We start from the raw sequence: 22,548 nt of genomic DNA on the forward strand, positions 1-22,548 counted from the left end.
GAAAGCATGTAGGATGCAAAAAGCTTCCCTGGCTGGGAACTGAACTCAGGCCACAGCAGTGAGAGTGCTGAATCCTAACCACTAGACCACCAAGGATGGATAGGGATGCTTTTTTCCTCCTCTTCCTCCATCCAACAGGCTTTAGTGGCTGCTGTGACAAGCCAAGCTGTACATTCTGACAGGCTTGTTGAGGATTCACGTTCTGTGCCTCCCATATGCAAAGCAAGAATCAAATGCCCTGCTTCTATATTTTCATGAACAACTGGCAAAAGATCTTCAGGGATCCCCGCTGACAATTTTTAGGCAAGCTCTTTATTTCTCTGCACACATGGCTCTTAATTAAACCCTTGCAAATGCAAACCCTGATTAAATCCTAATTCAACCCTGGCAAATACCCCACTGCATGGAGACACTGGGCTGTACCTTCTGGTTGGTTGCACTCTCTTTACTTCTTGGAAGGGCGAAAATAAGAAGGCAGTGTGCACCAGCCGGGACTCGAACCCGGGTCACAAGGTTGGGAACCTTGCATGATACCTCTACACCACTGGTACAACTGATGAAAGGCATATCCATCCCGGGTAGAAAAACTCTGCAAGCAAAGAACAAACAAGCAAACAAAAACTGGCAGGATTCCTCTCTATGGAATCACTCCAGACGTAGTCATTTTAATCTCAGCCGAGGTTTTGGCTGTTAAAAGGAAAGCCTGTCCTGTGGCACCCAAAGGCATTACCTTTGAGGCAAAAATGTGGCTGATTCTGAGCCTTTTGTCTAAGAGGGAAGCATGGGCTAATCCTGTGCATATTTTTAGTAGAAAACACAGCCAGTATTTCCAGCTGTGGAATGATTCTCCATCTCTCTTCATTGATGCCGGTGACAAAAACAAAAGACTGCAGCCACCTAGCAGAGGATGGTTTCGATCCATCGACCTCTGGGTTATGGGCCCAGCACGCTCCCGCTGTGCCACTCTGCTAGATGACAGCAAGGGACCGTTAATGGCCTATCTGCTGGTTTGTCACAAAAGTGGGGGCTGAAAAGAAGTATCTTCCATGACTGCTGCCACATTGCAGAATTAAAGCAGTTTGACACTGCTTTAACTGCCATGGCTCCCTCCTATAAAATCCTGAGGTTTGTAGTCTCTTGTGGCACCAGAGCACTCTGATAGAGAAGGCTAAATAGCTCATAAAGCTACAAATCCCTGAATTTCATAACACTGAATCATCGCAATTAAAGCAGTGTCAAACTGCATTAATTCTGTAGTGTAGATGCAGCCCTAGATTCAGAAAAAATATTTACTAGTTTCTGCTGTTTTAGCTTTTTAGAATATAAGAATCATGTTTTCTTATAAAAGGAGCAGCACCCATTGCAAAGAGAATCAAGTAGGTTACATGTTGTGGTAAATGGAAAGGTAATCCACACAGTCACACAATATCAGGATGATGTTGATGATGATGATGATGATGTTTCTTTTCTTCCTTTGCCTCTTCTTCTTTCTCCACTGAAAAGGGAAAGGCTGCAAGAGCAGCCTTGAAAGCTGGGTTTGTTGGGTGTGTGTGTGTAAGATAATAACACTGACAGCGATAGCAATCTTGAGAGCCCTTCAGAAAAGCAGTGTTTGGAAATGGACCAAAGCACTGATGATGGAAGAAGTTAGCCCAAATTGCTAAACTAATGTGGGTTTTAAATATTGAAGATATTTTTAAAGAGTGGACACCATTTATGGACTTTCTGAGCAATATGAATTCTAAAGAAGCAATAATTTGTGGTTATGGTTACTAGTAATTTTAGTAAGTTTAGCTGGATCTGTAATCCGTAGAATAATATATTTTTTCCAGTTTTTTTAAATTGTTATTACAGTCTTTGGAGCCCAGAAGCAAGTTCTGTAAGAATCCCAGACTTACTGGAAGGCTTTATCCCTGAAGTAACGTAAGCGGCAGTATTTTGGGTCCCACCCTTTTAAACATTAAAATTACAATTACAATAATTACTTTAGACTACTTGCAGCCTGAGATCTAAAGTAATAAATCCCATCCCTCTGCCCTCTATGGACACTGAAGGGCAATAATTACACCAGATCCCCTACCCATGTTTTCATTCAGGGTGGGGAAGCTTTTGTTTTTCTGTTGGGAAAACAAAAGGCCTCAGGTGATTCTAATACAGGAGAAGGGACACCATAAAGTCTGGCCAATTGTCTCACCCAGCACAGCCCCCTCTGGGTTCATTAATTTTTTAAACAAACGTTGCCCACCTCTAGAATCTTGTCTGAGGCCTGGAAATTCTCAATTTAATTTCATATTTTCAGATTCTTCAACTCAAACTAATCTAATTTGTGTGTGGATCTCTCTGCAGCAGGAGTCATGAAAGTTCCTTATGAGTCTTTAGCAGAGGAATCTCTGCAATCTCTGCCTCAGGTTAAGCACATGAAATCTCCCCTTTGCCCCATTGAGAAAGACGAGGGGTCTGATGCTTCTTAAAAAAGAAGAAAGTGCTGCCAACTGCCTACTCTCAGGCTCAGGCTCATGCAGTCCTTCAGATTGTGAGACAGAGCTACTTGCTGTGCTAAGAAGGCAGACAAACAGGGCAGATGCTTTTACTCTGCACTTCCAATCCCATTATAGTTCAAAAACCAGACTTCGTCAAGCAAGAAAATTGAAAAATAAACCCTTCCCTTGGCGGGAATCGAACCCGGGCCGCGGCGGTGAGAGTGCCGAATCCTAACCACCAGGGATGGACAAGGATGTTCTCCTCCTGAAGTTACTCCAGGTGGTCCTTCAACTTGCCTGACACACTCCCTGACTTTTCCTTACATTTGGACCGGAGAATTTCATTTTCCCACTCCGTGATGGATACAGGAGTAACAGTTTTTCAGTAATCTCTTGCCCTGTTGTTGTGTGCCTTCCAGTCATTTCTGACTTATGGCAACCCTAAAGCAAACCTATCATTGGCAAGATTTGTTCAGAGGGTGTTTGCCTATGGCTTCCTCTAAGATGGAGAGGGTCTACCCAAGCCCTAAGTAAAAGGAAAAATGGCTGCTTGACCATCTACCATTGTGGATTTGTGTTTGTTGTATTTACAGGGATTGTGCAGTCTGCAGAAGGTCAAAATCTCAGAAAGGCCAGGAGGGCCCAGTCTGCCTGCCCTTCCCAAAAGCAAAGAGGTGCCTTCTCTGAGGTTTGAACTCAGAATCTTATGAGGCTGCAGGGAGAGAAGGGCTCCAGCTTCTCAACATCCTTTTTGAATTGTGATGCCCAGATAAGTGGTGTGCTGCTCCCCTTTGGGAGGTTGAGGAAGGTGTAAAACTGCTGACCGCTTCTCCTGCAGCCTTCACCTCCTGATCTGTTTTGCTCCTTTCCATTGTGGGTGGAGGCTGTTTGCTGTGACTTCTTTCCTTGCGAAGGGAGATTTATTTTATTGTATTGTAATTAAAAACTATTTTTGCTCAGAGAGTCATCATGTATTTGCTCTCTTGGCTGGTGGCAGCAGGATGCTGGGTTTCCCAGAGTGAGAACCTCCTCCCCGTCTGCACCCCAATTCCAATAGTCCATTTGGGTGACACTATTTATTTTATTTTATTTTATTTAGTATTTATATCCCACTCTTCAGCTACAAAGGCAATCAGAGCAGCTTACATTTTTCTTTTAATTAAACAGTTCCCTGCCCTCAGGCTTAAAATCTAAATAGACATGACACAAAAGGATAAGGGAATGGTGGTGGGGTTGGTTTAATGCTGATAAGAGTTGCAGCCCAGTAGCATCTACAGTGCTACAAGTTGTTTACCTGTGTTGTTAAGTCTGCCATATGAACATTTCCTGAACTGTAAAATTTAAGGTCAGTTTCACTACGTATATATTCTCACTTCATCCCAAATAATGATTAAAAGTATACATTGCTTTCATATAACATACAGACCAGTACACACTATGGGTTAATAACTAACCCCTTGAGGGAATCCAAAGAGTTTCCTGCCAACTTTTTCTTCCCCATCAGGTTTTAATACCACAGAAAGTATCTGTTTCACCAGTGGTGTAGAGGCATCATGCAAGGTTTCCAATCTTGTGACCTGGGTTCGAGTCCCAGCTGGTGCACATTACCTTCTTATTTTTTCCCATCCGAGGCCCAAACAGAGTGGCGCTGTTGGAAGATTTCTGCATTCTCCCTTGCTCCCTCTTTGCTATTTAGAGCAGTGGGGGTTTTCAGATAGCTAGAACTTCTTGCAGGTGAAACTCTGCTCTCTTCCCTCATTTAAACCTCCCATTTGCTCAGTAGCAGGATTAAATGGCATGATAATAAATGCTTTGTAAACTGGTAAACAAACCATGTAATGCAGGTCACTTCCTTTTAGGAAGTTACTCTCCTTCTCTGTCCTGGTCCCCATAATCTCCCCATCATCTCTCTTCTCCTACACATCTTACTCTGGAGAGATGGTGAGATTATAGTTTTCTTCTTTTATCTGAAATATTCATTAGCTTAGGCGTTGTCTGCACTGGCAAAATAAAGCAGCTTCAAAGCAGTTTGAAGCCTAGCTGTTCTGACAATGCCTGAGGTGAAATTGGCATGGATTCGATGTGAAGCCACACTCTGGGGCCAAAAACAAACCAGAGCAAAAAGAAGCTTGGATGCTCTAACTTAACACAGAAAATACACATCTTTGCATCTGCATATAAACAGACTGGTGTGAGTACAGGGCTGCAGCAAAGTAAAAATGCAAAACTGGACAAACAGGGCAGGTTGACAATAAACCTTTGTTAAACTTTTGTTGCTTTAACAGAAGAACATGGGGACAAAGGAATGTTCTAATGTTCTACAAATTAAAACGAACAGAAGCAAGCCAATATTTCAAAGAGGGAAAAGGTTGACAAGGGTGGAATTCAAACCCATGCATCAGAGCATAATGGATTAGCAGTCCATTCGCCACTCAACCACTCAGTTGGGAGATAGCTGGTCTTTCCCCGCAACTGTGTCTGGATCCTGCCTGGGATGGTTTGCACTCTCTCCTAACTACTAATGAGTTAAAAACTATACCCCTGCGATTTGCAGAAGGCTTGTGGTAAGTGGGTGGGGAGACAAGGAACACAGATGCCCTGGGTTGCTTCTTGGGTAACAAATTTAAAAGTACACCACCAGGATTCACAGCCAAAGCTTACACTCCAGAACTGCTTCCCCATGTGGGAAAAGGTCGACAAGGGTGGGATTCGAACCCACGCGTGCAGAGCACAATGGATTAGCAGTCCATCGCCTTCACCACTCGGCCACCTTGTCAAGGGGGGGGGGGTTGCCCACAGTCGTCCCTGGGTGGGCTCGAACCACCATCCTTCTGGTTAACAGCCAGATGCGCTAACCCATTGCGCCACAGAGACCTGGGCAGTGTTCCCTCTCAGTCCCCACTTGCCCTAAGATTTTGTGGCTCAGTGTTAGTGATAATCCAGATGACCAGCCATAAAAGTTCCCTTTCTGACACTTAGCAGAGTGATGCAGCAGGAGTGTGCTGGATCCATAACCCAGAGGTCGATGGATCAAAACCATCATCTCCTAGGTGCTCCAGACTTTCCCTTTTGCCACTAGCATCCCAAAAGACAGAAGGTGAACCTTTCTGCTGCTGACAGGACTAGCAATGCTCTTTGCTAAAAATGTGCACAGATGGAATCTCTGCTTCCTTCTCCGGCAAAAGGCCCAGAACCAGCCTTATTCTGTTTTGCAAGTGTTTGCTCTGGGCCATGCAGTCACACAGCAGATTTTCCTTTCATAGGCTGTCCTAGTTTGGCCACATCATGAGAAGGCCGGAGTAATTGGAAGACAATAATGCTAGGAAAAGTAGAAGGCAGTAGTTATGAGAGGGAGACTGCATGCCAGATGGTTAGACTTGATCAGGGAGGTCATGGATCTGAACCTGCTGGACCTGAGCAGAGCAGTGGAGGACAGGAGGCTTGGAGATGTCTCATCCACATGGTTGCCTTGAGAATCTGACACAAGGCAGTTAACAGCAACAACTACCAAGGGGCTAAAGCTAAACCTATTTGGAAGTAGGTTCAGAACCATGGACAGCCCCTAGAAAGGATGGTATCAAATCAGAAAGAAGAGGACAAACAGACCGGAGGCTTCAGGTGCTAAATGAAATGTGCTCAATCATTATAACACCTGATGGGCACAGCTGTGCAAATTAAATTTATAGACAAGCGATACTAGGTGGAAGTAATTCAAAGCCAAGTTAGTCTGCAAAATAAGTATGTAATGAGATCTTGTAGCACCGATGAGGCTAAGTGAAAGAAATAAGTTGGAAGCATGAACTTTCGTAGACTTAAGTCTACTTCCTTGCATCTGACTTAAGTCTATGCAAGCTCATACTGCAATTTCTTTCATTTAGTTTCAAAAGTGTTACAAGATCTCTTTACATATAGGTGGAAGTAAGAGTGCTTCAGTGATATGGATGTAGATGTTTGTCAATGTATGTAAATATATGAATAGATGAAATTTTATTTTTTTAAGGTGTGTGCAAGGAAAATTAATGTGTGTGTGTGTATGAACCAATGTACTTCAGAGTGAAATAGTTCTTTAAAAGCTGATGGGCTATGGATGGTTTGCAAAACTATTTTCTATGGTTCAAGGTGCCACAGCTATTTTGTCATACCTGTTTCCACCTTTGCGCATGTTAACATTCACTTTTATCCTGTATACAGTGGGATCTTGTAGCACCACTGACACTAACTGAGAGAAAGAAAAAAGTTGGTAGTATAAACTTTTGTAGACTTAAATCTACTTCCTCAGATGAAATTAAGTCTACAAAAGCTTATACTACCAACTTGTTTCTTGGGCTGTATCAGCCCTGCAGGAATAATGCAGTTTGACACTTTAACTGCCATGGCTCATTGCTATGGATTCCTGGAGTTTGTGGTTTGTTGTGGCACCAGAGTTCTCTGACAGAGAAGTTAAATATCCCACAAAACTACAATTCCCAGAATTAAATAGCATTGAGCCACAGTAGTTAAAGTGGTATCAAACTGCATTATTTCTTCAGTGCAGATGCAACCTTTCTATTAGTCTCAAAAGTGCTACAAGATCCCTTCACGTATTGATTGAGACTAACATGGCTATGACGTCTACCAGTCTTGTCCTGTGACTATTTTTATACTTAGAGTTCATGACGACATATTGTACTCTGGAATCAGCCAGATATTTATACATGGTTATTAAATTCATTTTATTCAGCATTTCATTCCAGTCTTCTTTTTTTCAAGAATATCTTTTCCTGGGCAAGAGGTCTTTACTGCATAGATGGCACTGAGCAATTTGCTAAGAAATCATTGCTCAGAAGCTTCCTGTTCCTGTCCTCCTCCCTGGTGGTCTAGTGGTCAGGATTTGGCGCTTTCACCGCCACGGCCCGGGTTCGATTCCCGGCCAGGGAAAGGCTTTGGCTTGCTCCCAGGGCCATTGTCTTGCCTAAGTGTCATTTTCCTGTCTGGTCCTGGATTGAATCTGCACAGTAAAGGTATGCAAAGATTGTTTCTTCCCACCAGCCTTCTTAGCATAGTAGGCAGCGTATCAGTTTTATAATCTGAACATCCTGAGTTCAAGCCTCAGAGAAGGCACCTATTTGCTTTTGTGAAGGGAAGGCAGCCTGAGCCCTCCTGGTCCTTCTCAGAATGGGCAAAGGGGAGACTCTATGGGGTAGGCCTTAGTGGTCCAGGGCAGGCAGGGGGCACATTGTGGGGTGTCTAGGGGCTAATCTTTTGACCCATTGCAGGATGCACAACCCCTTTAAATACAACAAACACACAACCACAATGAGGGAGACTCTCTCAGTCTCAGGGGAGGGCAAAGAAAAACCTCCTTTGAACAAATCTTGCTGAGAAAACCCCATGACAGGTTTGCTTTAGGGTCGCCATAAGGTGGAAACAGATTAAAGGCACACGACAACAACAAGGGGAAGAGGCTACTGGAAAACTGTTACACCTGTATGCATCAGGGTGTGGAAAAATGAAATTTCTTGGTCCAAATGTAGGGGAGAGCCAAGGAGTGTGTGAGGTAATTTGAAGGGCCACCTGAAGTGACTTCAGGAGGAAAACATCCTTGTCCGTCCCTGGTGGTCTAGTGGTTAGGATTCGGCGCTCTCACCGCCGTGGCCCGGGTTCGATTCCCGGCCAGGGAAGTTTTTTTGCAACCTTCTTTGCTGATCACATGGCAAAGTGTGGTTTTTCAGTGTAGAAGCATCTGCTCTGTTTCTCTCTTGCAGCTTGCTTAGTGCAACAGATAGCTCTATCTCACAATATGAAAGTCTGCCTGATCCTGATCATATGCCTGAAAGAAGGCAGTGGGCATCACTTTCTGCTTTTGTGAGAAGCATCAGACCACTGGGATTTCTCAGTGTGATGAAGAAGATTTTCAGACCAGTGCTTACTGTGGGGTAAGCACTGGTAAAACACCACTAAAACGTTTAGGAAGTGTATGTGTGTGAAAGCCGGATGCGCTTCCTAAAAGTCAGGGAATTGTCGCCGCACCTCCAGCATCCCTGAATCCTTCAGGGAGCAGCAATTTCCTATGAGGAGATTCCATGCACTTGGCCTGAGGCAGAGATTACAGAGATTCCTCTGCTAAAGACAAAACAAACAAAAACAGCTTCATTTATATACTGCTTCATACTGAACTAAAAGCGTCTAAGCAGTTTACAACTGTAAGCTAATTGCCTCCAACAATCTGGGTATTCATTCATTTTAGTGACCTCAGAAGGATGCAAGCCTGAGTCAAGCTTGAGCCCCCTTAGCTGGGGATTGAACTCACAACTTTATAGTTTTGAGTGAGTGGCTGCAGTACAGGCATTTAACCACTGCACCACCAGGGCTCCTCTGTGACTCCTGCTGCAGAGGGAGCCAAGCATAAATTAGACTGGAGGGGCTTCATGCTCACCAGCCAGACTTCAGAGGTCAGTAAGGACTCCGATTCCATTCTTCAAAAGTGGTCCCTTCTCAGCCAAAAAGAAAAGGCTGCAATCAGCAAGCAAAGGATTGTTTTCATGTATCAACCTCTTGGTTATGGGCCCAGCATGCTTCTGCTGCACCACTGCTGTAGGAGAAGTGAACGTGTACAGTTTGGGACCTTGTTTGCCAACCAGCAGTACACAGACATGAAACCTCTAGCTATGCCAGGCGGAAAGGGCAACACTGCCCTGTTTTGTGTGGTGCCAAAGGTTAGTTTGGTTTGCAAGCTTCTATGGCTTATCAACCTTCTTGGCTCCAAGCCCTTTCAGATAGTGAGGTCATTCTGTCCCAGCTGGATAGGTATGGTGAGCTTATAGAATCATAGAATCTTGGATTGGAAGAGACCCCCAAGGGCCATCCAGTCTAGACCCTGCAGTGCAGGAACACCCAATCAAAGCACCCCAACAGATGACCATCCAGACTCTGGGTTTGTTTTTTAAAAAAAAAAACCTCCAAAGAAGGAGGCCCCACACACTCTGAGGCAGCGTATCCCACTGTCAAATAACTCTTATCCCTAGGAAGGCCTTCCACATATTTATGTAGAATCTCTTTTCCTGCAGTTTGAATCCATTCCTCCAGGTACTGGTTTCTGAAGCAGTAGAATGCAAGCTTGCTCCATCCTCAATTTGGCATCCCTTCAAATGTTTAAACATGGCTATCATGTCACCTCTTAACCTTCTCGACCCCAGGCTAAACATACACAGCTCCCTAAGATACCCCTCATAAGGCTATGTTTCCAGACATTTCACCATTTTGGTCACCCTTCTTTGGACACACTACAGCTTGTCAACATCCTTCTTGAATTGTGACAGTGATGTAATCAGGTTCACATGTCAAGTCAAGTCTCAGGTTTCAACCTTCAAATTTCAAGTCATATTTCAAGTCTGGGAGCCAACTCTAATGGAAAAAAGAACCATGAATGCTACTGTCTAACAATTAGTGAGAAAGAGAATCACTACAACAACCAATGTAGAGAAATAGCAACCAATAACAAGAAAGGAAGAACAAGAGACCTTTTCCACAAGATTAGGGAATTCAAAGAGAAATTTAAACCAATGGTGGGGGTGCTGTATGATCAGAAGAGGAATGTAATACAATGGATAATGGAGTGGACCAGAGAATTCCAAAAGAAAATCCACTTGTGTTTTAATGACTATGAGAAAACATTTGCATAGCTCACAAAAAGCTGTGGAATGCTCTCAAAGAAATTGGAGTGCCACTAATTTTGATTGTCCTGATGCACAACCTACTCAGAGCAAGAAGCTGCCATCAGAACTGAATCATAGAATCATAGAGTTGGAAGAAACTGCAAGGGCCATCCAGTCCAACCCCATTCTGCCATGCATCCCCGACAGATGGCCATCCAGCCTCTGTTTAAAGACCTCTAAGGAAGGAGACTCCACTACACTCTGAGGGAGTGTGTTCCACTGTCGGACAGCCCTTGCTGTCATGAAGCTCCTCCTAATGTTGAGGTGGAATCTCTTTTCCTGTAACTTGCATCCACTGCTTCGGGTCCTGTTCTCTGGAGCAGCAGAAAACAAGCTTGCTCCCTCCTCAACAAGACATCCCTTCAAGTATTTAAACAAGGCTATCATATCACCTCTTAACCTTCTCTTCTTCAGTCTAAACATCACCAGCTCCCTAAGTCATTCCTCACAGGGCATGGTTTCCAGACTCTTCACCATTTTAGTCACCCTCCTTTGGACACGCTCCAGTTTCTCAACATCCTTTTTAAATTGTGGTGCCCAGAACTGGACACAATATTCCAGGTGGGGCCTGACAAAAGCAGAATATAGTGGCACTATTACTTCTCTTGATCTAGACACTATACTTCTATTGATGCAGCCTAAAATTGCATTGGTCTTTTTAGCTGCCGCATCGCACTGTTGACTCATGTTCAACTTGTGGTCTACTTGGACTCCTAGCTCCCTTTCACACATAGTTTCATTCAGCCAGGTGTCCCTCATCCTATATCTGTGCCTTTCATTTTTCCACCCTCAGTGCAGTACCTTACATTTCTCCGTGTTGAATTTCATTTTGTTAGCTTTTGCCCAGTTTTCTAGTCGGTTCCTTGTCTAGCCCACATTTTACAAGCTTGTTTGCAAGAATGTCATGGGGAACTTTGTCAAAGGCCTTACTGAAATGAAGATATACTATATCCACAGCATTCCCTTCATCTACCAAGCTGGTAATTTTATCAAAGAAAGAGATCAGATTTGTCTGGCGTGACTTCTTTCTCTGAAACCCATGTTGACTTTTCGTGATTATGGCATTGCTTTCTAGATGTTCACAGACTCTCTGTTTAATTATCTGCTCCAGAATCTTTCCTGGTATTGATGTCAGACTAACTGGACGATAATTGTTTGGATCCTCTTTTTTCCCCTTTTTGAAGCTGGGGACAACGTTTGCTCTCCTCCAGTCTGCTGGGACTTCTCCTGTTCTCCAGGAGTTCTCAAAGATTATTGCCAATGGCTCCAATATTACATTTGCCAGTTCTTTTAATACCCTTGGAATATGGAGAAACAGAATGGTTCCCAAATGGCAAAGGTCTCAGGTAAGGCTGCATACTATCACCCTATTTATTCAACCTGTATGTACAAAATAGCATATGCAGAGAAGGCTTAGATTCAGAAACAGGATGACTGATGATTGGAAGAAGGAACATTAACAACCTAAGATATGCAGACAACACATTAGTACTAGAAGAAAACAACAAAGTCCTGAAGCAATTACTGAAAAAAGTCAAGGAGGAAAGTGCCAAGGTAGGCTTAGTTCTGAACATTATGAAATAATGACCATGGAAGATCTACAAGAATTCACCCTAGATAATGAGGTCACTCCAAGTTGTCAACGAGTTCCCATAGCTTGGATCAAATATTGACCACAATGGTCAAGAAATAAGAAGGAGACTAGGAATGGGAAGGGCAGCTTTGAAAGAACTGAACAAGATCATAAAAGCATAAAGATATACAACTGACCACTAAAGTAAGAACAGCCCAAGCAATTGTATTCACCATCACTACATACAAATATGAGAGCTGGACAGTGAAGAAAGCGGATAAGAAGAAAACCAACTCCTTTGAGACATGGTGCTGAAGAAGAGTGCTGAGGATACCATGGACAGCCAAGAAGACAAACAAATGGGTTCTAGAACAGATCAAGGTGGAACTCTCCCTGGAAGCCAAGATGACTAAACTGCGGCTGTCGTACTTCAGCCACATCATGAGGAAAAATGAATCGTTTGAAAAGGCAATGATGCTAGGAAAAGTAGAAGACATTAGAAAGAGAGGAAAGCCACATAGGACACAGGCCTGGGCCAGCAGGACCTGAGCAGAGAGACTGATGACACATCTTGGATCTCGGAGAAGTATTGGAGAAGTCTCATCCACAAAATCGCCATGAAATCGAAGTCAACACGAGGGCAGTTAACAACAACAACAACAGCAAAACCAACTAACTGAGGCTACAACACCATACTAACACTAAACTGAAGCCTAAACTATAATTACAGCTCTATAGAAATAAAGTTTAATAATAATAATAATAATAATAATAATAAACTAACACAATTAACACAAACTAACTGATACACTAAACTGACTCACTAATACACAAAAGGATTCTAACCGCCTAATTCCTATTGGTAAAAAAAAACTGAAAGGAAAAAAATGTTATGCTACTATTACAGATCCAACTAAATACACTTACTAAATTCTTGTGGCTCAGAAAGTCCATAAATGCTTTCCAGTCTTTCAGAAAATCTTATATTGGCTTATCCTTTAAAACCCAAGTTAGTCTCAGCAATCTTAACCATTGGTCCATTTCCAGTGGTTTTAGTCCATTTCCAGTGACTGCTTTTCTGTGGGACTCTCAAGCTGTGGTTGTTGCTGTTGTTATGAATGTTATTGTCTGACTCCCAACAAATTCAGCTTTCCAGGCAACTCTTACAGCCTTCCCCTTTTCAGTTGAGGAGGAAAAAGAAGAGGAGGAAGAAGAAAAGGATCATCATCATCATCATCATCATCATCTAACAACAGCTGAATACACTTTCTGAATATAACACAGCATTAAAAATTAGACTCTTCTGGGTTGCTTATCCAGATAATTTTAAACTGTAACTTTTAAATGATGAATTTTTAATGTGGATTATTTTAATATGCATGTGTCTTGTCTGTTCTTTTAAATGGTATGTAGTTTTAATTGATGTAGTGTTTTTTAACTGATGTTATGTATTTGTTGGTCTATTATTGTTTCCTGTCTCGATCCATGAAGAGAGGCAGTAAGCAATGATGATGATGATGATGATGATGATGATGATATATGACTAAACATGGAAAGGATGATGATATGTGACCACACAGTCGCATATCATCATCATCATCATCATCATCATCATCATCATCATCCTTTCCATTCACCACTCCTTTAACCTACTTGATTCTCTCTGTAATGAGTGCTGCTTCTTTCACAGCAAAATATTATTCTTGCAATAATAAAACTTAAATTGCAGAAGCAAATGAATACTTTGAATCTAGGACTGCACCTACACTACAGAATTAATGCAGTTTGACACTGCTTTAACTGCCATGGCTCAATGCTGTGGACTTCTGGGATTTGAAGCTTTGTGAGCCATTTAGCCTTCTCTGTCAGAAGAAACCACAAATTCCATGATTATATAGGAGGGAGCCATGGCAGTTAAAGTGGTGTCAGATGGCATCAGTTCTACAGTGGGGCAGCAGATGTTTCTTTTCAGCCCCTCTCTTTTGTGTCTGGGTGTTGCTCAGTGACAAACCAGTAGACAAGCCATTAAATGTCCCTTGCTGTCATCTAGCAGAGTGGTGCAGCGGGAGCGTGCTAGGCCCATAACCCAGAGGTCGATGGATCGAAACCATCCTCTGCTAGGCGGCTGCACTTTTTTGCTTCTGTCACTGGCATCAATGAAGACAGATGGAGAATCATTCACTGCTGGCAATACTCGCTATGCTGGCTGCAAAAAAGATACACAGATATAAGTGCCTGCTTCCCTTTTGGACAAAAGGCCCAGAACCAGCCACACTCTGTTTCAAATGTAATGCCTTTGGGCAGACTTTCCTTTCAAGAGCCAAATCCTCAGCTGGTATAAAATGGCTTTCTTCCAGAGGAACAGAGGAATCTTGGCAGTTTTTTTTTTTTTTTTTGCCTGGAGAGTTTTTCTACCAGGGAAGGAAATGCCGTTCATCAGTTGTACCAGTGGTGTAGAGGTATCATGCAAGGTTCCCAACCTTGCGACCCGGGTTCGAGTCCCGGCTGGTGCACACTGCCTTCTTACTTTTGCTATTCCAAGTGCTAAGGAGAGTGCATCCAAGCAGAACATACAGCCCAACATTTCCACACAGGGGGTTATTTGCCAGTGTTGAACTAGGATTTAATTAGAGTTTGCATTTGCAAGGGGTTAATTAGGACCTATGCATGCAGAGAACTTAAGAGCTTGCCTAAAAATGTTGGGTGTGGGGAGAACATGTGAATATCTTTTGCCAGTTGTTTGCAAAAATAAACAACCAGGACATTCGATTCTTGCTTTGCATATAAGAGGCCCAGAATGTGAATCCTCAAAAAGCCAATCAAAGTGTACAGACTGCCTTTTCACTGTGGCAGAGAAGGCCTGTTGGGTAGAGGAAGAGGAGGAAGAAAGCATCCCTATCCATCCCTGGTGGTCTAGTGGTTAGGATTCGGTGCTTTCACCACTGAGCCTAGGTTTGATTCCCAGCCAGGGAAGCTTTTTGCACTTTCCCTGATTTCTAGGTTGGTCATCAAAGTGTTGGATCCTGGAGCTTTTGCCCTTGCAAGAGCTAAAGAGGGAAGATTTGATGCAGCATTTGTATTATTCATACTACATGCAAAAGGGAATTTATATTACATGCAATATTCACATTACAGATTGAGTCTCCCTTATCTGGAATTTCAATATCCCAAATACTCCAAAAGCAAAACTTTTTTCATGAGTGGCTAAGATGACACTATTGCTTTCTGATGATTCAATGTACACAAACTTTCTGCCACACTGCAGAATTAATGCAATATCTTATCTTATCAATATCTTATAAATGGGGAAACTTTGTAAATGGCTTGCCAATAATGCTTCATTCTCAGTATTGCAAATGTGGAGAAGCTAATAACGATACAATCATGCTAATGTGAATGCTCCCATCATCAATTTTTGCATGCGCAAAACTTCACATTCACGATCTGTGGATGGAAAGTTGTACAACATGAAAATGTTATTGTATTGTTATTGGTTCGTAATTATAGCATGATTGTGAAACTCTGCAGAAGAATATATTCTCATAGCACTACTGTCCCATTCATTGCCAATAACGAGTTAATTGTGGGATGGTTCTGGAACTGACCCTAGTATGATAATCTCCATTGTCTTTGTGTACATGGATACTAATTAAACTCTTCTTAGCACTATCCCTCACTAGGTCAAGGATCTGGGCTATAAATCTGGACAGGCTGTGCTCTCTTTGGCACTAAGGAGAGCAAAAAATAGGAAGGCATCAACCAGGATGTGACTCTAGGTCGCATGACTGGGAACCTCATGTGTTGACTCTACATCACTGGGGCAACTGATGGGGAGAGAGATACCTTGGCTAGCAGAGAAGGGATACCAGGGTGGGTCTTGAAACAGAGAGTGAGCAAACACCCCACCAGGTGTCAATCCCCTCTCAGGTGTCACCTGGTGTGGTCCAAATCCCCTGTACCCCCTAGTGGCACTCCTGACTGAAACCTTTGCCTTTCACGATAGAAAAAGCCTACAGGGGTAAAAGGTTGGCAGGGAATTCTCCAGGTTCTCTCAGGAGCTCTTATTTTGAGTTATTCCAGGCTGAGAACTTGGTCTAGGAAAGAAAAGGCTGCCACATGACCTCCAATTCCAGAGCTGTTAATTTTGAAATAGAATGTGGCTTGATCTGGGTGTTTAACCAGAGAGGGAAGCATACATAATTTTACCCTACAACACTTGTAGTACAGAAGATTCTCCTTTCATCTTCTGCAATTTTGAAAAAACAAAACAAAAATAAAAGGCAACAGCTACCTAGCAGAGGATTGACCTCTGGGTTATGGGACCATTGACCTCTGGATTATTGGCCAAGCACACTCCTGCTGTGCCACTCTGCTGTATCTAGGGAAGTGTGCTGGCACGACTTGTTGGCCCAGTTGACAATTGTCTTTGCTAATGAATCTCAGACCAAGAGGGATGAAACAAGAGAGAACACTGTCCAGGTCTCTGTGGCGCAATGGGTTAGCGCATCTGGCTGTTAACCAGAAGGATGGTGGTTCGAGCCCACCCAGGGACGGCTGTGGGCAACCCCCCCTTGACAAGGTGGCCGAGTGGTGAAGGCGATGGACTGCTAATCCATTGTGCTCTGCACGCGTGGGTTCGAATCCCACCCTTGTCGATCTTTTTCCTTATAGGGAAGCAGCTTTGGAGTGTAAGCTTTGGCTGTTAATCCTGATGGTATATTTTTAAATGTGCTGCACAAAAATCCACCAAGGGCCTCTGTATACAACACTTGCCTCCCCCCCCCCCCCCCCATACATCACAAGCCTCCTGCAAATGGCGAGGGGCGATTCCTTAGCCCTTTAGAGGCTAGGAAAAGTGCAGAACACTCCATCTGCAGGTAAAAAAAAGAGTAGCTATCTAACCTTCTCCAGGGAAGGGGATACCAGCATCTTGCTCCTGGGTACACTGAGGCACACCAGATCCTCTTCCAACTATTAAATACCCATGGGAGTGTGCAGTTGCCATTTGCAACATGCACACACACTCTAGACGCAGTAACTGAGTGGGATTGCATTACACTCCACCCCACCTGAAGTAGGATCTTGGCTCTAGTTTTTTGGAAAGGGCAAAAATAAGGAAGTCATCAGGAAGGATCAAAATCCTGTCCATGAGAATGATAAACTTCCATGGGCTTGTCTACAGCCCCATTCCCACTCACCCATTTGCCCTGCATGGAACGGGGCAGATCCGGGTCCCCCCATCTCAAATCTCCTCGGAAGCAAGTGCCCACTATTTTTTACCTCAATCGGGGTATTTTACCCCTCTGAAGTTCACATGTTCAGGTACCAGTTTAAAATGAAGGCTCCTTTGCTGTCAATCAAATTTAGTTCCACTTTCCATTGATAAGATAAGGTTGATATTTAGCCGAGGAAATTGGAAATCACCATGTGAACGTAATATTATTGGTTATATGTTAGGAGTAAATACATAATTTACAATATGCAGTAATATCCAAATGTAAAGGAAGTAACAACTAGAAGGATAACAATATTGGTGATCTAATTAAATATATGTCTATATGTTTATATGTTTAATGTTGGTTTTATTTTTAGGTCTACTGGAATCATAGGGTTTTTTTCCTCTTTTTTCTTTTCTCTTTTAGGTTAGTTTTTAAATGTTATTATATGTGGTTATATGGTATCTTACTTTCCTTATTCTTTATATGCTGTTATACTTTATTCTAAATAAAAATTTATAGTATTCGCATTTTTTTAAAAAATTCAGTTCCGCTTTCGTCAAAGGTGACATTTCCTACAGCAATTGGCCAACTGGGTGGGTGCTTTCCCCCCTCCTTTAAAAAAAAAACCTGGTGGCAATGTGCGCATATTCTGTCAAATTTAAAAACCTCCAGGTGTGTGTTTGTATTCTTGTGTGTATTAGGGTCACTACAGATTATGGCAACCCTAAACCGACCCCATCCTGGGGTTTTCTTGACAAAATTGGTTCTGAGGAGATTTGCCATTGCCTTTCCCCTGAGGCTGAGAGAGTGTGACTCCCCCAAAGTCATGGGTTTCCACCCCCTTACAGCCTCCTGTCTCCCCTTCACTTGCAGCCCAATGCTACCTCCGAAGCCCTTGCCTCCCCCCCCCAGGTATCCTCTTCCTGTCACAATAATAATAATAATAATAATAATAATAATAATAATAATAATTCCTTACCCCAAATGCCATCTCTGCATCCTCTTACTTTGCTTTCCTTCCGATTGCCACCCCAAAATGCAATCTATCCTCCCCTCCTCTTTGGATCCTCTTGCTTTGCCTCTGTTTTCAACCCCAAAATGCAATCTGTCTTCACTTCAGAATGCCATCTCTGCATCCTCCCTCCTTGCGACCCCAGAATGCCTCATACACATACAATAATAATAATAATAATAATAATAATAATAATAATAATAATTCCTCACCTTGGAATGCCATCTCTGCATCCTTTGCTTTCTCTCAGATTGCTCCCCCAGAATTCCTTACAGATACATACATATATGTAGCAAAAGCATTCTGTTTCAATTTGCCAAATTAAAAGAGAAACATTTGCAACATTTGCATTATAGTATTCGCATATAAAAAATAATTTTAAAAAAAGCCTCTTGCAAAGTGAGGTGCCGGCAGCAGGCAAATGAAAGGGAAAGGGAAATGTAGCACAAGCAGCCACATTCTATCAAAATGTATCACCCTGTAGAAAAAGCATTCACATAGCCTGTCAAAATAAAAATTACCCCAAAAAAGAAAGAGAAAAAGCTGCCTGCGAGGGAGGCATGTTCCATTCTCTGCCCTCCCTCTGACCTAATTCCCTCCCCTGAACTTGACCCTTCCTCCTGCTCCTTCTTCCTCCTCCTCCTTCACCGCAGTTAAAGTGGTGTCAAAGTGCATTATTTCTACAGTGCTGATGCACCCCTAGAGGCTGAAAATGGGCCCTGAGTCTCTATTTGGCAGCAAAAGGGACACATTTTGTCCACTGTGTCACTAGGAATGGGGGACACACCACCATTCCCTCACTTGAGGAGGGGATACCCATATATGATGCTCACTTTCCAAAGACGTCTTTGCATGTTTGACAAACAGAGTAAACATTGTACCAGAGAAACACCTATATCCATGGCTGAGCACCAAAAGAGATCAATGAAAGAGGCAGCAATAGAACCATGACACAGTTCAAAGATATCAGCAGAGACAGGAATGCAGAGAGCCCTTCGATAGCTCAGCTGGTAGAGCAAAGGACTGTAGTGGCCAATCCAGGATATCCTTAGGTCGCTGGTTCAACTCCGGCTCGAAGGAGCATTCTTATTTTGCCAAAGTTCTATCAAGCAAGGGAAGCATTGTTTCAGCTAGTGCGCCATTACCTCTCTTTGAAAGGGTGTGTGTGTGTGTTCACATGTGCATTCAAACCACCTGTTGACCTAAAGCAACCCCATGAATTTTTCATAGGTTTTTCCTAGGCAAGGAAGTCCCTTCTTCCCAAATAGAGCCTACAGCACCTGGGATTGGTTGGTGGTCTCCCATCCAAGTACTAACCAGCTTCCAAGATCAAAAGAACTGGAGGTGGGGCAAAGGGGCTGCAAGGTCTTGAAGCCTGCCCTTTTCCTTCCTGCAAATATCAGCCAGCAAGAGGCAAGCCCAGAGCGCTTCCTGACCTCTTTCCATCTGGGCTGGGCTGCCTGAAGCAGAGGGACTTGGCACCTGGACTGGAGGTGGAGCAAAGGGGCTGTGCCACAAGCCGGGAGTTTAACACCGACTCCTCCCTTTTCTCCCTCCCCCTAAGAAAACCTGGGACTCCATAACTCCTATATCTCTATTTGAGTAATTTGTTTACACCTATTGCTTGATGAGGTTGGAGCTGACACTGAATTAATTTGTTAACATCGATTGGACTAAGGGTTGAGAAATGAGATTTGATATTATCTATTCAGTACTGATATTGTCATTACGTGTACTGATAGACACTATTTTTACCTCTAAGATGATGTATGTAGACAGGAATGGGAGATAATATCTTGTGGACTGAGTATAGATGAGGAGGCAATTAACAACGAAAGTGAAGCGGCTATTAGAGTTGTGCGGGGAAATGGGAGGTATGGCAGTAACAGGGTGAAATTCTGTTATAGAGGAAAGCAAGATCGATGCTTAAAACCTATCCCTCCTTCCTTTCACCCTGTTAACCCAAAGGTTCCAGAAAATGTACCAGTCCATCCACTGAACCTTTCACTGCTCCTTTGTAATGCCAGGTCAGTCAAGAACAAAACCCACATTCTATATGATCTACTTACTGATGAAGCCGCTGACCTGGTCTGTATCCCGGAAACCTGGCTGGGGGACGATAGCAGTGTGATGTGGGCACAAGCTCTCCCAGCTTGGTATGTTGTTAGTGAGCAGGTGAGGGGAAGTGGGCAAGGGGGCGGTGTGGCAACCTTACCATGACCAGGATACCTCTCCAGCAACTAAACCACATCGAGGCTATGTACCTTCGCCTGAAGGCAAGGGACAGTCTAAGGATTCTGTTGGTATACCGACCACCCCGTTGCTTAACAGAGTCCCTAGCCGAGCTGACACAACTGGTCTCGGAGCTGGTGTTGGAAACTCCCAGGCTTCTTGTTCTGGGAAATTTCAACATCCCTCTCAAGTCCAGTTCTTCAGCTCTTACAGGGTAGCTCGGGGGTTCATGTGGGCCATGACAAACATGGGCCTATCTCAGATTGTCTATGGGCCTACACATTGTACTGGTCATACCATCGATGCGGTCTTTTGTTCGGAACAGGAAAATCTGTGAATGGAGGTAATTTGTACCTCCCCTTAGTCAGAAATGTTTTACTCTGTTGGTCATACAGCAAAGTCCACGAAATAGCAATACCTTTATTAGCCAAAATACATGATGCAAGTTTTGCTTTAACCATCTCATTTTCATTTTGGCTGGAGGCATTGTTTTTGTTCTAGAAGAAGGGAAAAAGTCATGTTTCTGCCCAGTTTCGATCTGGGGACCTTTTGCGTGTTAGGCAAACGTGATAACCACTACACTACAGAAACTGAGGCGCAAGAGCTTGAACAATAGCCAAGAGTTGAGTCAGTATACAGAAAACCTTGAACAGATGAGCTGATGATTCCAACGGGGAGAAAAGCCTTTGTCTCAATTCACCCCAGGGGAAATAAAGCTGAACCTCTTTGTGAGATTTTATGGGAGGGTAATTGTTATTGGAAGGATGAAAGAGAACTGAAAAACAAAAGCACCAAGGGGAATAATTGTTTAATAGGAATATCCTAAAGGCCCTAGATCCCATCTGATCTTGGAAAGCAAGCAAGGTCAGCCCTGGTAAGTACTTGGATGGAAGAGCGCCAAGGAATCCCACAGTGCTAGGATGGTACAGGTTGAGTCTCCCTTGGTGCTAGAAGTGTTTGGGATTTCTGACTTTTTTGGATTGTGGAATATTTGCATATTCATAATGAGATATCTTGGAGATGGGTCCCAAGTCTAAACATGAAATTCATGTATGCTTCATGTGTGTCCTATACACATAACCTGAGAGTAATTCTATGCACAACATTTTCAATAATTTTGGTAATGAAACAAAGTTTGTGTACATTGTACCATTAGAAAGCAAAGGGGCCAGCCACCTATCTGGACAATTTTGGAACATTTTGGAATTCCGGATAAGGGAGACTCAACCTGCAATACGCAGATCCTTGCTGCAATGAAGTAGTTTGTCAGGTAGACAGAGTGAGTTTAAAAAAAAAATCATTATTATGGCACACACATGTAGTTGTTGTGGTTGAGCAGATGGATCTGAATCCTTTCCTCAGAAACTGAGGCGTTTCCCTCACAGCTCACCTTAATACCTAGGACTTTGGACCAAATGCCTATTTCTCATCCAGGGAAAGTTTGGGCTCCCTCCCTGGCTTTAAAGAAGTGGAAGGAGCCAGCGTTTTCTTTGCAAATGCTAATGCTGAGCAATATCCAAGTGTGCAATCTCCTTGAGAGAACAGAGAAAAGGCTTCTTGCTGTCTCTTCCCTACAGAAATTTTATTGGGAAAGGCAAAGACCTTTATCAGTTGTACCAGTGGCATATAGGCATCATACAAAGTCACCAATCTTGTGACCCAGGTTTCAGTCCTGGTGGCTGGTGCATGCTCGCCTGTACTTTTGGCCTCCTCAGAGAAAAAGTGAGCAGTCAATCCAACATTTCTGGGTGGGGACTTTCTGGAAAACACTGGTGAACAGAAGGGTAGGATTGAAATTCACATATGCAGGGTGCAAGGGATCAGCAATCCACAGCCTTCAACCGTCTACACCTGCAGCCGTCCCTGGGTGGGCTCGAACCACCATCCTTCTGGTTAACAGCCAGACGCGCTAACCCATTGCGCCACAGAGACCAGGCCTCTGCTGTTCCTCTGTCTCTCTTCCTTGGTCTGAGGTTTATTGGCAGTGACAACTCAGGCAGAAATTAGTTAACAAGCCAGACTAAGTCAGTTTCCTATCCTCTAAGAGCATAGGGACAATGGAAGCTTACTTAGGGTTGCTATTTGCCCTGGAAAACTGGAAAATAACAAATTAAAGGGACTAAAAATGTCCTGTCTGGCTAGGCCTGTTGAAACAGTAAATCTCAGTTTTTTCCTTTGTTGCAGGCCAATGGGTAGGTTAAAATGTGGCAGTGGCAATGAAGCAGGAAACATACAAAAAGACTGGCACTGGCAGGAGCCTCACCTTGCAGGCTCCAGTTGCTACTGCACAGGCGTAGTATTGCCACCTTATTCTTCCCTTCCTCATTTCCCTGACAGA

At 43.3% G+C, this 22,548-nt stretch overlaps 13 non-coding genes across 13 annotated transcripts; 7 read left to right on the forward strand and 6 right to left on the reverse strand.

Moving 5' to 3' along the window:
- Positions 1 to 24: 24 nt before the first annotated feature.
- Positions 25 to 96, reverse strand: TRNAE-CUC (transfer RNA glutamic acid (anticodon CUC)). The gene has a single exon. It is a non-coding gene; the product is annotated as a tRNA-Glu (tRNA).
- Positions 97 to 480: 384 nt separating this feature from the next.
- Positions 481 to 551, reverse strand: TRNAG-CCC (transfer RNA glycine (anticodon CCC)). Its single transcript has one exon. It is a non-coding gene; the product is annotated as a tRNA-Gly (tRNA).
- Positions 552 to 5,174: 4,623 nt separating this feature from the next.
- On the reverse strand, positions 5,175 to 5,256 carry TRNAS-GCU (transfer RNA serine (anticodon GCU)). The gene has a single exon. It is a non-coding gene; the product is annotated as a tRNA-Ser (tRNA).
- Positions 5,257 to 5,280: 24 nt separating this feature from the next.
- On the reverse strand, positions 5,281 to 5,354 carry TRNAN-GUU (transfer RNA asparagine (anticodon GUU)). The gene has a single exon. It is a non-coding gene; the product is annotated as a tRNA-Asn (tRNA).
- Positions 5,355 to 7,325: 1,971 nt separating this feature from the next.
- On the forward strand, positions 7,326 to 7,397 carry TRNAE-UUC (transfer RNA glutamic acid (anticodon UUC)). Its single transcript has one exon. It is a non-coding gene; the product is annotated as a tRNA-Glu (tRNA).
- A 110-nt stretch (positions 7,398 to 7,507) lies between these two features.
- TRNAI-UAU (transfer RNA isoleucine (anticodon UAU)) lies at positions 7,508 to 7,580 on the forward strand. Its single transcript has one exon. It is a non-coding gene; the product is annotated as a tRNA-Ile (tRNA).
- Positions 7,581 to 8,068: 488 nt separating this feature from the next.
- TRNAE-CUC (transfer RNA glutamic acid (anticodon CUC)) lies at positions 8,069 to 8,140 on the forward strand. Its single transcript has one exon. It is a non-coding gene; the product is annotated as a tRNA-Glu (tRNA).
- A 6,049-nt stretch (positions 8,141 to 14,189) lies between these two features.
- On the forward strand, positions 14,190 to 14,260 carry TRNAG-CCC (transfer RNA glycine (anticodon CCC)). Its single transcript has one exon. It is a non-coding gene; the product is annotated as a tRNA-Gly (tRNA).
- A 1,966-nt stretch (positions 14,261 to 16,226) lies between these two features.
- Positions 16,227 to 16,300, forward strand: TRNAN-GUU (transfer RNA asparagine (anticodon GUU)). Its single transcript has one exon. It is a non-coding gene; the product is annotated as a tRNA-Asn (tRNA).
- Positions 16,301 to 16,320: 20 nt separating this feature from the next.
- TRNAS-GCU (transfer RNA serine (anticodon GCU)) lies at positions 16,321 to 16,402 on the forward strand. The gene has a single exon. It is a non-coding gene; the product is annotated as a tRNA-Ser (tRNA).
- A 2,568-nt stretch (positions 16,403 to 18,970) lies between these two features.
- On the forward strand, positions 18,971 to 19,058 carry TRNAY-GUA (transfer RNA tyrosine (anticodon GUA)). Its single transcript is given in 2 exon segments — positions 18,971 to 19,007; positions 19,023 to 19,058. It is a non-coding gene; the product is annotated as a tRNA-Tyr (tRNA).
- Positions 19,059 to 20,728: 1,670 nt separating this feature from the next.
- On the reverse strand, positions 20,729 to 20,801 carry TRNAV-AAC (transfer RNA valine (anticodon AAC)). The gene has a single exon. It is a non-coding gene; the product is annotated as a tRNA-Val (tRNA).
- Positions 20,802 to 22,068: 1,267 nt separating this feature from the next.
- Positions 22,069 to 22,142, reverse strand: TRNAN-GUU (transfer RNA asparagine (anticodon GUU)). Its single transcript has one exon. It is a non-coding gene; the product is annotated as a tRNA-Asn (tRNA).
- Positions 22,143 to 22,548: the final 406 nt, after the last annotated feature.

The sequence above is a fragment of the Sceloporus occidentalis genome, unplaced genomic scaffold, assembly GCF_023333645.1.
Source record: "Sceloporus occidentalis isolate IW3139 unplaced genomic scaffold, rSceOcc1.0.p SCAF_1, whole genome shotgun sequence".
Lineage (NCBI taxonomy): Eukaryota > Metazoa > Chordata > Lepidosauria > Squamata > Phrynosomatidae > Sceloporus > Sceloporus occidentalis.